General features: G+C 33.0%; 1 pseudogene; it reads left to right on the plus strand.

Moving 5' to 3' along the window:
* Positions 745 to 7234, plus strand: LOC18587048 (annotated as a pseudogene).

The raw sequence follows: 12864 nt of genomic DNA on the forward strand, positions 1-12864 counted from the left end.
GTAAGGTAGATGTTGTGTGTGTTTAATGTTGAAAGAAAAGGGCACTTGAAAAAGAAGTGCTATCGCTTAATTAGCTTTTTAGTATACTACAAGTTTACTAAGAACAAGTTTAATGCTAGGAAAGGATTTTCTCATTTTGCTAACAATGTAGTCTCTATAGTTCAATTTGATGATGTTGGTGAAGAAGTTATCAACAATCTAATGTCTCAACTTAGTCTTTTTAAAGATCAGACTCATAAATTCATGTGTATCATCAATGAGCAACCAAACAATGTTGACCTTAGTAATCTAGGATGACATTTCCATTTCTGAACCTTCTACCTTACAACCTAAAAAAAGTACTAGATAAAGACACCCATCTAAACACCTTGAAGTTTATCATTATACCGTACCTTTTCAAACAAGTTTTGTTACTCAACATCCTATTACTAAATATCTATCTAGTGATCAACTTTCTCATAATGATAAAGTTTTTACAACTTCTTTATCTCATATACCTGAACTTGTATATTACCATTAAGTTATAAAAACATGCCTCATGGAGAGAGGATATGACATGTGAGTTGGATGCTTTGAAAGCAAATGGGACTTGGACATTGATGCCTTTACCCAATAATTGTTGTGCATTTAGATGTAAATGGGTCTACAAAGTTAAGCAATTATGCTGATGGTAGTGTTCAACATTATAAAGCTTGATTGGCGGCTAGAGGTTATAATCAACATGCTAGTTTTGATTATTAAGAAATGTTTAGTCCAGTGCCTAGATACACCATTGTCATACTTTTCTTGGCTTTAGCAACAGTCAAAGGTTGGTTTCTCACCCAATTTGATTATAACAATGCATTCTTGAATGGTGATTTAGATGAAACTATTTTTGTGGAGTTGGCACAGGATTATCTATTAAGGAGGAGTGTCTTGCCAATGCTAAAATGGTATGTAACTTGCAAAAATCTTTGTATGGCCCTAAGCAAGCTTCATGGCAATTTCAAAATTTACAAATTGTTTGTTAGCTTATGTTTTACGCAATTAAAGGTTAATTATTTGTTATTTACTAAGAATACTACAAATGGGGGATTTATTACTTTATTAGTATGTGTTGATGATATTGTGATTGGTAATACTTCTTTAGAGCTTAGCAATGAGGTTGAGGTTTACCTAAGTTCGACTTTTAAACTTAAGGACTTAGGGAAACTTAAATATTTCCTTAGTTTAGAGGTGGCCAAATCTAGTAAAGGGATTTTGCTTTGTCAAAAGAAGTATATTTTGGATCTTTTGTAGGAATATGGTTTTTTGGGTGCTAACCCATCTTTACACCAATTGACCATCATCCTAAAGTATCCAAAGCAACAAAGGTAGATTAGTTACAAGATAGTATGGTGGATAGACAACTGGTTGGGAAATTATTATATCACATTTTCACAAGGCTTGGTATCTTTTATGCAATGCATTTATTATCTCAATATATGGATAAGCATAGTGATAGTCATTTACAAGATGGATTTCATATTTTGAGGTATCTTAAGGCTGCTCCTGGTCAAGGAATTTCATTTTCATCTGATGTTAGGCCTACAATGATAGTGATTGGGCTAGTTGTCCCAATACTAGAAGATCAGTGACGGGCTATAATTTACTGCTTAGGAAATCTTTAATCAACTAGAAGGCAAAGAAATAGAGTGTTGTAGCAAGAAGTTACCGAGGCTAAATATAGATCAATGGTAGCAACTTGTTGTGAAATAATGTGGTTTTATACTTGCTTAAGGATTTTAATGAAGAGCATCCAAATATGGTAAAGCTATTTTATGATAATAAATCCATGTTAAACATTTGCAAAATCTCATATTTCACGAGCGCACTAAACATATAGAGATGGACTACCATTTTATTAGGGAAAAGGTACTAGATGGTCTCATCAATCCTTGTTATGTTTTCCACCAAGCTGCAACATTTTGATTTGTTCACAAAAGCGCTACAGGTAGGACCTTTCCATTCACCTTTACGCAAAATGAGTACTATCAACATTCATAACTCATCTTGAGGAAGAGTGATGAATATATTATTATTATTATTATTTTAATCTTATTTACTCAACTAACTAGCTTAGTTATTTTATTTTTACTATAGTTACTGAATATATAATTAGTCTTTTGTCCTTCATTTTATTTATGTAATTACAACTTTGTCCAGCATATATAAATGATGCTAGCTTCTTCTAAACTCTTCATAACTATGATGTCTTCTGATGGATATGTTGAGTCGAGCAATTTTTGGGCTATGCAAAGACCAGGACAGTGAGGGCACCAGATGATTTCGGAAGATAAACTATGAGAGAAAGATAAGCAGAGAAAATATGGTTGTCACATATCAGGCGCCATTGCTTGTATCTTATATTGGGGATCTGTCGTGCTTGTCTATTGATTTTGACAGTCAAGCAAATGCCACCTGTCATATCTTTGGGATTTGGATCTTTTACGTGCAATATTTTGGATTAACTTAGAGTAACATGCTTATTATAAGAAACAAAAATAAAAAACTAAACGAACTTACCTTTTCTGATATTCTATTGTCTCAATGCATGCAAGCCGTCGAAATGGGTATGTTGAAGTTGGTTTATGGACTATCACTTAATTTTGCTTCAAGCTATCTTCTTAAAGAAAAACGTGATTAGATTACCATAATTTTTGCAGGTTCATTAACCAAGTACATGGAGCAGTACGGTTAGAGGGCTTAATACGTTACTGTTATCTCAGAAATAATCCACCGAAGAGACTGATCACTTTAAGTAATTTGCATTTTACTTGTTTGTGAATAATGATTAAACAAATTGTTGACCTTGAAAAGTCGGAAAACCTGAAGAAATTTGAGTAATCATTGAGCCAATCACCTTTAGAGTCAAGACTCCAGCACTATTGTTGACCAATAATCCACCGCACGGCACTTTTTGGAGTCATGGACTTAATTGGAGCCATGGATAATTTTAATGCACGTCTAGCTAGGCTTGTTCTTTTCTTCGATAAAAATGCTAATAAGTGTGGCTTTATATTATTATTTTGTCTAAGCTGTTAACAAGTGTTCTTAAAATATTTAATTGCTACAATGCTATAGTGCTAAGTAACCATACATAGCACCTAAGTAATATAAAACTATACCCTAACTTTTCTAAAAATATTCTAAAAGAAAACACAACCAATGACCTCCCATAGCACATCAATTTGTTAAAAAGGCTTCCATAGTTTCTAAGATCTTTACAAGGGTTTAAGACTCAAAGGACAACAATTAAAGTATCTAATTCAATAGTTAACGATATTTTTCCAAAATCATGATGATTCACCAAATATCTCTAAAACTATTACTTTCAAAATTTCTCAACACTCCATCACAACTCGAGAGACCTGACTTTCCTAGTACTGGATTGTCGAAATTACACTTGAGAAAATTTCCACTAAACTTTTGGAAGAATTTTGAGATTTCACAAGGCTCGGAGGAAATGTACATCACATGATTCATTCCTATATCATGTACGAAAGCTTGGTTTCTTTTTAATTTTCACTTGTTAATTATGTATTAACTTCATCGGAAAATAAAGACTTGGATGCAAAATTATTCCAAGAGAAAATGATAAAGGAAAATGGTGGGGAGCTAGTAAAATAATTGAATCCGTGAGAATGAAGGCAAATTTCTAAGCTGCCGACATTAAAGTATATTAGAGTAAAAAGTTAGCATGTATATTGATGCAAAAGAGGCTTTACACATAATTACATTGTTTCAACATCAAGTTAACGGCCTGCCTTTATTCTCATTAGCTCAATCCCAATAGTTTCTTATATAATGGATGAATGATACCAATTAAATAATTAAATTACCTTTTTTGATTTATAATAATCAACATTTTATTTGTAATCGGTTAATTATTAAGTCTTTAATTAAGTAAAGAATGAAAAGAAGGTAGAAAAGTTAACTTTCGGTGACTAAAACTGATGATCACCCTGGAATTGCTACTGTAAATTTTGATAATTTTTTTACATACATAAAGATTTTGAATTATACGTCAAAAGATAATCTCCTCTCATCTCATAAATTTTACTTATATTTATCCCAAAATTCATACTCAAATCAACTAAAATGGATTCCCAAAATTTATTCACCGATGGGTGCTGCTCGGGGACGATTTTGATAATATTTGTTAGTGAAGAAAAAAATAGAAAAAATATGAATGTTATTATTGGTGGTAGTTTTCTTTATGCCCTTTTGATATATCTATGTTATCACACACTCATATGATGAAAGATTTGAAGCAATCATTTTGTTATTGGGTAATGCATCATTCTTGTGGGTACAGTTATTTCACAACTTTCATTTACTGCCTGAAATTTAGGCTTTTCCTTTTTGTTATAGCAGTAATAATTGATTCATCATGAGTGTTTCACTGCGAAACAGTGCTGTAAAAACCTTCTAATAGTTTTCACTTCCATACTGTGGATTTTCACCATCCTGCTACAATTTTAAAACTAGTTTATGTAGATTTCGGGGTACTGCAACATTTCTACTCAATGTTGTGGTAAAAGTAATTTGTTAGTATTGATTTACAAAAGAATTTGAGATATATATACTTGGTACTTTGAGTTCGTGTAAAAATTCGGTTAAAAAATTACAGTAAAATTATGTGACAATTTATCCAAACGTATCTGAATTTCACACTTCTTAAATACATAACTATTATTCATACGGATTTGACATTTGGATCTCAAAATTAAGGAAGAAATTCTAAAAAAAAAAATGACATATACATGTTGACATCCTATCCCAAGTTGATTTTAATTTTTATAAAACTAATTTGTTTAATTTGTATGCATTCATTTCCATGGCTGCTGCAGTTGGGTGAAGCATCTCTACAATAAAATATATACTAAATTGCCTCATGTAGAAGTAAGCACCAGAAATATGTGCTTGCATTCAACACAAATGAGTTAGCATGTACTTAATGAATTCGGAGCGAAGTAACGTGATGCAGTGTACACTGTATTTCCTATACACACAGAAAAGGGAGGCTTTGGTTTCAGCCATTGCAGCTTTCTTCAATCCTACAAGTTGACAATAATACTCTTTTCAAGTCTTTATCCCAAACAATAACAATTCCTGTTCGTCATCAAATTGGACATGTATAAATATCCAATCTCTCTTACACTCTCCTTCATCAATCAGCTTAACACTTCAGCTTCCAATTTCATTCTATTTTTCTCTAATTTCCCTCATCGCATCTTGCTCACCTTCTTAGCAGAGCAAGAAAATAAAAATGTCGAACATGATGAAGCTTTCTAAGTCCTTTTCAAGGAATGATTCTGATTCTCTTTGTTATGTTAGGCATAAATTCAGCATCTGCGGCGACGACAAAGTCTAATGTGTTAGCCTTTGGGGCAAAACCAAATGGCAAAACAGACTCGACCAAGGCTTTCCTCGAGGCATGGAATGCAGCCTGTGGCTCAGCAGACTCAACCATGATATACGTACCAAAGGTCGGTATTTGCTTGGTTCTATGGCTTTTAAAGGTGACTGCAAAAGCCCTCAAATCACCATAAGAATTGACGGTACCCTTGTGGCTCCTGGAGATTATAGTGTACTTGGAAAATCAGCCAGTTGGCTTAGCTTTGAAGGAGTCAGCGATGTTTCTATCATTGGTGGTGCACTTGATGCCAAAGGACCTGCTCTCTGGGCTTGCAAAACTTCCCATACCAATTGTCCTTCCGGAGCCACGGTACTTTTTTCCATTCATTTTTCTTATTAAACTCCTTTCTTTAGATTTAGTTACATACTTGATACTGCAATTATAATCAAATTTACATTTTGAAATCTATAATTTGGATAGAAGATTAATACTAATATTAGGATATCTTATAATTAAAAATGTTTTATAAGTTGACATGGAAATTTTTATTGTGTGAATGTCAGACGTTGAGTTTTACCAACTCCAACAACGTTAGGATCAATGGATTAACGTCATTCAATAGCCAAATGTTTCACATTGTGATCAATGGCTGTCAAAATGTGCACATCCAAGGGGTTAAGATCATAGCTGCTGGTAATAGCCCCAACACTGATGGTATCCATGTCCAATTATCCACAAATGTAGAAATCATAAACTGCTCCATTAAAACCGGAGATGACTGCATCTCAATTGGCCCCGGCACCAAAAGTTTATGGGTCGAACGAGTCACTTGTGGCCCTGGCCATGGCATTAGGTATGATATATTAAATGTCATCTATACTTTTCCTAAAAATGAAGCAATGCATATAAGCTTTTTTTTTTTCACTTACTCTTCTTATTTTTGAAACCATGATTTTATATTGATATTGATTAGTGTTGGTTAATTTACACTTCGCAGCATTGGAAGCTTGGCCAAGGATTTGAAAGAGGAAGGGGTCCAAAATATTACAGTGAGAAAGACAATTTTCTCTGGCACCCAAAATGGGTTGAGGATCAAGTCATGGGCTAGACCTAGTAATGGATTTGTTCAAGGGGTTCGATTTATAAACTCTGTGATGAGAAATGTGCAAAATCCCATTGTTATTGACCAGAATTATTGCCCTCACAACCTAAATTGCCCTGGTCAGGTATAACCAACCTCTCATAACTTGTTTCAAACTTTTTATATTAATTCCGACTTTGTTGACGTTAAAATAGTTGGACCATTCATATTTAAAAATATCATTGATTTATATTTGAGTATTTGATTCAATAATAAATGCATATATCTTTACTCTTAAAGAGTTCAATTTAAACATGCTCTTTCTCGAATTAAAAAAGAGTTTTTTATTTTATTTACTTAGACGATACGCGTTAATTTCAATTTAAAAACTCTAACAAAATATCATTGCCTGTTCTTTCAATTCCTTATCTATTTTCCTTCAATTATTACAGGTATCCGGAATAAAAATTAGAGATATCGTATACAAAAATATTCGAGGTACATCATCGACACCAATAGCCATAAAATTTGATTGTAGTGCCAAGCAACCATGCACTGGAATACGTTTGCAAAACGTCAATTTAACATACTTGGAGAAAGCTGCTCAATCATCCTGTAGCAATGTGGTCGGGAAGGCATTTGATTTAGTTCGACCAAATAGTTGCCTGTAATCATGGAGTGAACAAGGGAAAAGTTATTTGCCCTTCTCTTTTTCGTACATGTAGAATATGTGGCTGATTAACTCGCAGCCCTTGATTGGATGTAAATTATTCTTTTAGATAATGTGATAAATTTTATTTATTGATTTAGAAATTCTAAATTAAGCAATGTGGATGTGATGCATGTTTTTTCGTATGTTTAATTTATTTTTATTTTTCACCTTTTATGAACCATTATTCTCAATTTAAAAAGTAAAAATTAATATATATATATATATATATATATAGGTGCCCTCAATGTTTGGAGATTATTACATTGTTTTGAGTTGGCTTTAAGTCTCCGTATCAATTTTCATAAACCCCATGTTTATCCTAATGGGGATTTTTGAAGACATTGGTAAGGATATCTCGGATATTCTATGTTGCGACATGGGCTCTCTTCCTTTTTCCTATCTTGGTATTTTTTTGGTGCAAACCCTTAACGTGTCATACTTGGGATTCATTAATTAATAATTTCAAGAAACGGTTGGCCCTTTGGCAATGCAATTACTTATCTATTGTGGTCTTATGTTGTGGGTGTTGATTATTGAGAGAGAAATGAAGAGTTCAGAAAGCATTATTGATTGTTGAGAAAGAGACGATGAATCTGGAAAAATCTAGAGAGAGTTAAGGGATGAATCAAGCTTGATTCAAAATCAAATGAAATTCCTTTGATTCAGTTAGTTTACTAACTGAAATTAAATTGAACCAAAAACTAGGTACATACAAAACATGATGAAGAATAAGATTTGGTAATATTTTCACTGAACCAATGTGTAACTACTGCTCTAAGATTATTTGGCATTTGAACAAAGGCATTTTTAACAGGTATTGATGTGATGAACAAGTTCAAACTACATGCTATATGATCAGTAGCTCCTGAATCTACTATCCAACAATAAGAATCAATTTTAAAGATGTTAGTGTATGATGATTCACCATATATGCCATGAAGAGAATTAAAACAGTAGGGTCTAGTAATAATCCCTGCCACTGATGAGTTCACAATTGAAGGCTTGACTGATTGAACATTTATACCTTTGATAGCAGTTGGAACAGTTGAGGCAGATGGTTTATCACCAAAGTCAGTAGCACCCTCATTAATAAGTGTCAACAACTTCTGAAATTGTTGCTTGGTTAAAGAAATATGTGGCATGACACTGTCAATATCTTCCTGCTCAGCAGATGATCCACTTGCAGAAACATTATTCACGGAAGAAATCACATTTTTTAAAACACCTTTTCCTTTAGTAAACTTGAAGTCTGGGGAAAATCTAATCAGACGGTAACAATTGTCCTTAACATGACCTATTTTCCCACAATGGTGACAAATGATATCTGATTTCATTTTCTTCTTATTACCACCAACACTGGCCATAGCAGAACTCTCTAAAAGTGGCTGTGTTTGCATATGAATATTCCTCTGTGACTCTTCCGTAATTATCAAATTATAAGCTTCATCTAATCCAGGAAAAGGTTTCATGAGTAAAATCTGAGACCTAATGGCTGCATACGATTCATTCAGACCATTCAGGAATTCATACACATTATCCTTAGCAGCTTGATCTATATACTATTGAAAACAAAGTTGATTGCAATTTCCACAAATACAGTGAGGCAATGGCCTGAACATCCTTAACTCTTCCCATATTACATTTAATTCAGTAAAATAAGAATCGATTGTGCGAGTACCTTGAGTGGTATTTGAGAGAGTGAAATGAAGATTGTAAATCCTTGAGTCATCCGGCTGAGAAAACCGTTTCTTTATAAACTCCCAAATCTGAGCTGCTGAATTGATGTAGAAAACTATTACCACTATCGGAGGAGAGATTGACTTTAAAAGCCATGCAACAATTAAATTGTTGCATCTCGTCCATGCAATATGAAGATCATCTGAGACTTTTGGTTCCTTGATCGAGCTATCGATAAATCCCAACTTGTTCCGTATTGATAGTGCAAGAGAAAAAGAACGGCTTCAGGATGTGTAATTATTTACTGTGAGCTTTGGATTGATCACTACTGAGCCGTGGTGATCAAAATGATGAAGGTAGAATGGCGATTGTGGATCTTCCATTGGAGAACATAACGTAAACTTTAAGACAGATGAAGAACTCATCAGATTTCAAGAATCTAAAATCGAAGTGCTAAAAGAAAAGATCAATCAACAAATCTTCTAAAAATAATCAAGAAAGATCAAATCTAAGAAAATCAAGAAACTCCATATCCTTTCCTTTGAATCTAAGAATTAGATTCTCCAAAAAATAAGAGAAACACCAACAGATTATTAATTGGCTCTGATACCATGTTGATTATCGAGAGAGAAATGAAAAGTCTGGAAAGCATTATTGATTGTTGATAAAGAGACGATGAATCTGGAAAAATCTAGAGAGCGTTAAGGGATGAATCAAGCTCTGATTGTTTTCTTTCTTGGTAAAAAACAATTGTCAGTACAACAGACTTTTATAGTCAAGTCAAGTCTTCATATAAAATCAAAATACAATAATAACCCTAAACATTTAGAATATTTACAAATGTACCACTGCACATGTCAAAATATAATATTTAACAGTGGGATCATGCTTAACTCTATATTCCATGTTCTCAACCTTCCTTGCTTCATATTTTTTATTCATTTTCCAGCTATTTTGTTTCAGCCTTTTGTTGTGCTGCTACTTTGAGTGGTTTCACTGCTCATTGCTTTGAGCGGTACCATTATTCATATTTTTGTACATACTTTTTACCATTAATATATCCTTTCTTTTTTGGCTGAGCAAAAAAAAAAAAAAACTTATCTATTGGGGGTAGGATCACTCTCATTAATTCGATGTTCAATTCACTACTTCTTTCTATTTTTCGATTTTCAGGCTCCTAATAGGGTCATCTGTAAACTTGAGCAATTGAGGAGAATTTTTTTATAGGTGGCACAATTGTTAAAAAAAAGATAACAAAGGCTGAATGGAGCATGATATGTACACAAAAAAGGTTCGATCGTTTAGGGATCTCAAGCCTAAAGTACAAGAATTTGGCCCTTCTTACCAAATGGTGGTGCAGTCTGCTAATGATGACAAAGCACTATGGAGGTGGATGAATTTGGAAAAATATGGTAATGGTCGTTCCCATTGGTTACCTTCCATATCAAATACGAGGAGAATGTCTACTGTTTGGAGATCTATTGTCAATCCTCCCTCAAATGCAGGAGTTCAAAATCTTGTGGGAGATAAAGCATGCTGTTGGATAGTGGGTGATGGTGCCACTATATTCTTTTGGCTAGACAAATGGATTGATGATGTTCCTTTTAGCTCAAAATTTCCACGCCTTTTCTATTTGGCCAATTCGAAGGAATTGAAAGTTTTTAAAGCTTGGAATAATGGTTCTTAGTCCATTAGTTTTCAACATAACTTATATTCTTGGGAAATGGAATCCCATGGCTCAATTGCAAGGTTTGGTTTTATTCTATTGGGCAAATTTCTGCTCCACCAAAGCTGCAATGCTTTCTTTGGCTCACAATTAACGACTCTATTCCCACGAAACATTTCCTTCCATTAAGGGGTGTTCAGTTCATCCTTAAGCAACTTCGATGTCTTTGGTCTAGTCTTGTTGAAGAAACAAGCTCTCATATGTTACTTACATCAAACTTAAGTTGGTATGTGTGGGGTCTTGTTCTTAAATGATGGGGTTTTAGGTGGCGTCAACTAGATTTCATTGCTTTTTGTATTCAATCATGGTTTGTAGGCCCTTTTTTTGGTACTACCTATAAACGATGGATGATGGTTTGTGGAGCTAGCCTTTGGTCTTTCTAGTTAGCGAGAAATGAAATTGTGTTTAATAACAAAGTGTGGGACAAGGATGAAATTTTTTTTCCTTATCAAGATGCATGCAATGTTTTGGATTCATGCTTGTGAGGGTGTTGATGCCATTAACATCATGTGTTGGTGGTAAAAGCCATGGAACTCTTCACAGATTATGGCCATTCTTTATGCGTTGAGTGGTTTTGCTACTTCTCCCTTTACAAGCATTCCACTTTCTATTGAATTTGACTCTAAGGTTGCACTTGCTTGGGTTGAGAAAAATGACCTAAGGCCATGGAAAAAATGACATATTTTCAATGAGATTAACTCTCTTCATCTCTCCCGTATAGTCTCTTTCCACCATATCTTTAAAGAAGGTAACTCTTTTGCTGATTCATTAGCAAGGTACAATGTTGAGAAATCATCTTTCTTCTTTGCCTGGTGGCAATACTTGCTGCACTTTATTTTATGCTATTCTTCTTTGGTGTTTTCATTTTGCATGTTTATTTGCAGACTTTAGGTTTACATTTACATGTTTATTTGCAGACTTTCTAGGCATAGCTTGGCCTAAAATGGTGTAAGCTGTTTTTTTTTCTTTTATCCCCGACATATATATATATACACTTTTGGGTTGAAGCTTCCATTTCAATAATAATAGATTTAAAGTGAATTATGATTAAAAGTTAAGGAGGTAGGAGCAATTTACCCTTTATTTTATGATAGTTAGGTCTTATTTAACTGACTTAAATTGTTTTGAAAACTTACCGAAAAAGAGAACTTTATTAAATTGTTTTAGTAACCTAATTTGATTAGGAAATTTTGCACCAAATGTTATGAATTAGTATTTTCAAATTGTTTAATTAATACTAGTTTAAACAAACATATAAGGTTAATAACTTGGATTAAACATATGTTTTATTTCATAATATGATTCAGATGGATGTGGATGTGGATGATTATGGATGAGGATGTATGCATGGTTATATTTTTCATGGTATTTTTGAAATATGGACTATGAGCCTTGCCTTTCTCTATATTTTTTCTAGAGTTGTAAAATTCTTTTCTCATCTTATTCCTTTCGAATGTAACTTGAAGTTTCTCATAAATTATGTAAAAGTTATAGAGTTTATACAATTAGAATAAGAAAAAATTTTTATATCATCTGGAAGAAGGAGGACCAAGGGACCAAGAGACACCAAGGAAGTTGCGGCCAAGGCTTATGAAGACCTTTGAATGCAATTACCCAAGATATGACCAACTAATTTTTTTTATAACTCAAGGAAATTAGATTAGATAATAGTTTATAAACATCCGAAGTAGTATACATGTGATAGATTCATTTTGTGTGATTTTTAAATGCTATTCGTGCATGAAGGATGAGACCTAAATAATATGTTTAAACCCTGTAAATCAACACACATACCTAAATCTCTCATATATTATATTAAGTAAATGTTAAGAACATGGATCAGCTACCTTCCATTATCATGTGCAAAAACTAGAGTTCTTTTTTTCATTGGCTTGTTGAGTTACTCGAAGTAGACAAGAATATATCTATTCTATGATAATTGGGTCTTTCTTAACTTACTTATATGATTTGGATGAGTCACTCATGATCATATAGTGTTTGGATCATTTCAAGTTTAAATTGTCTTATGTTCAAACCATTTTAAGTTTGGATCGTCTCGGATTTGGATGGTTTTGAGTTATTTTGAAATTCACATAAGTTATAGACTTTTTTGTAAATTCCAATGCAATAAATAATTTTGTCCATTTTCATAATAGATATCAAGTCAATATCATTGATTAATTTAACAAATTTAAGAAAAAAATATGATTAAAAATTAGAAATTTAAAAAGATTGATTAATTTAACAAATTTAAGATAAATTTTATACACTAACATTAAATATAATCA

This window comes from Theobroma cacao, chromosome 10 (genome assembly GCF_000208745.1).
Source record: "Theobroma cacao cultivar B97-61/B2 chromosome 10, Criollo_cocoa_genome_V2, whole genome shotgun sequence".
Classification (NCBI taxonomy): Eukaryota; Viridiplantae; Streptophyta; class Magnoliopsida; order Malvales; family Malvaceae; genus Theobroma; species Theobroma cacao.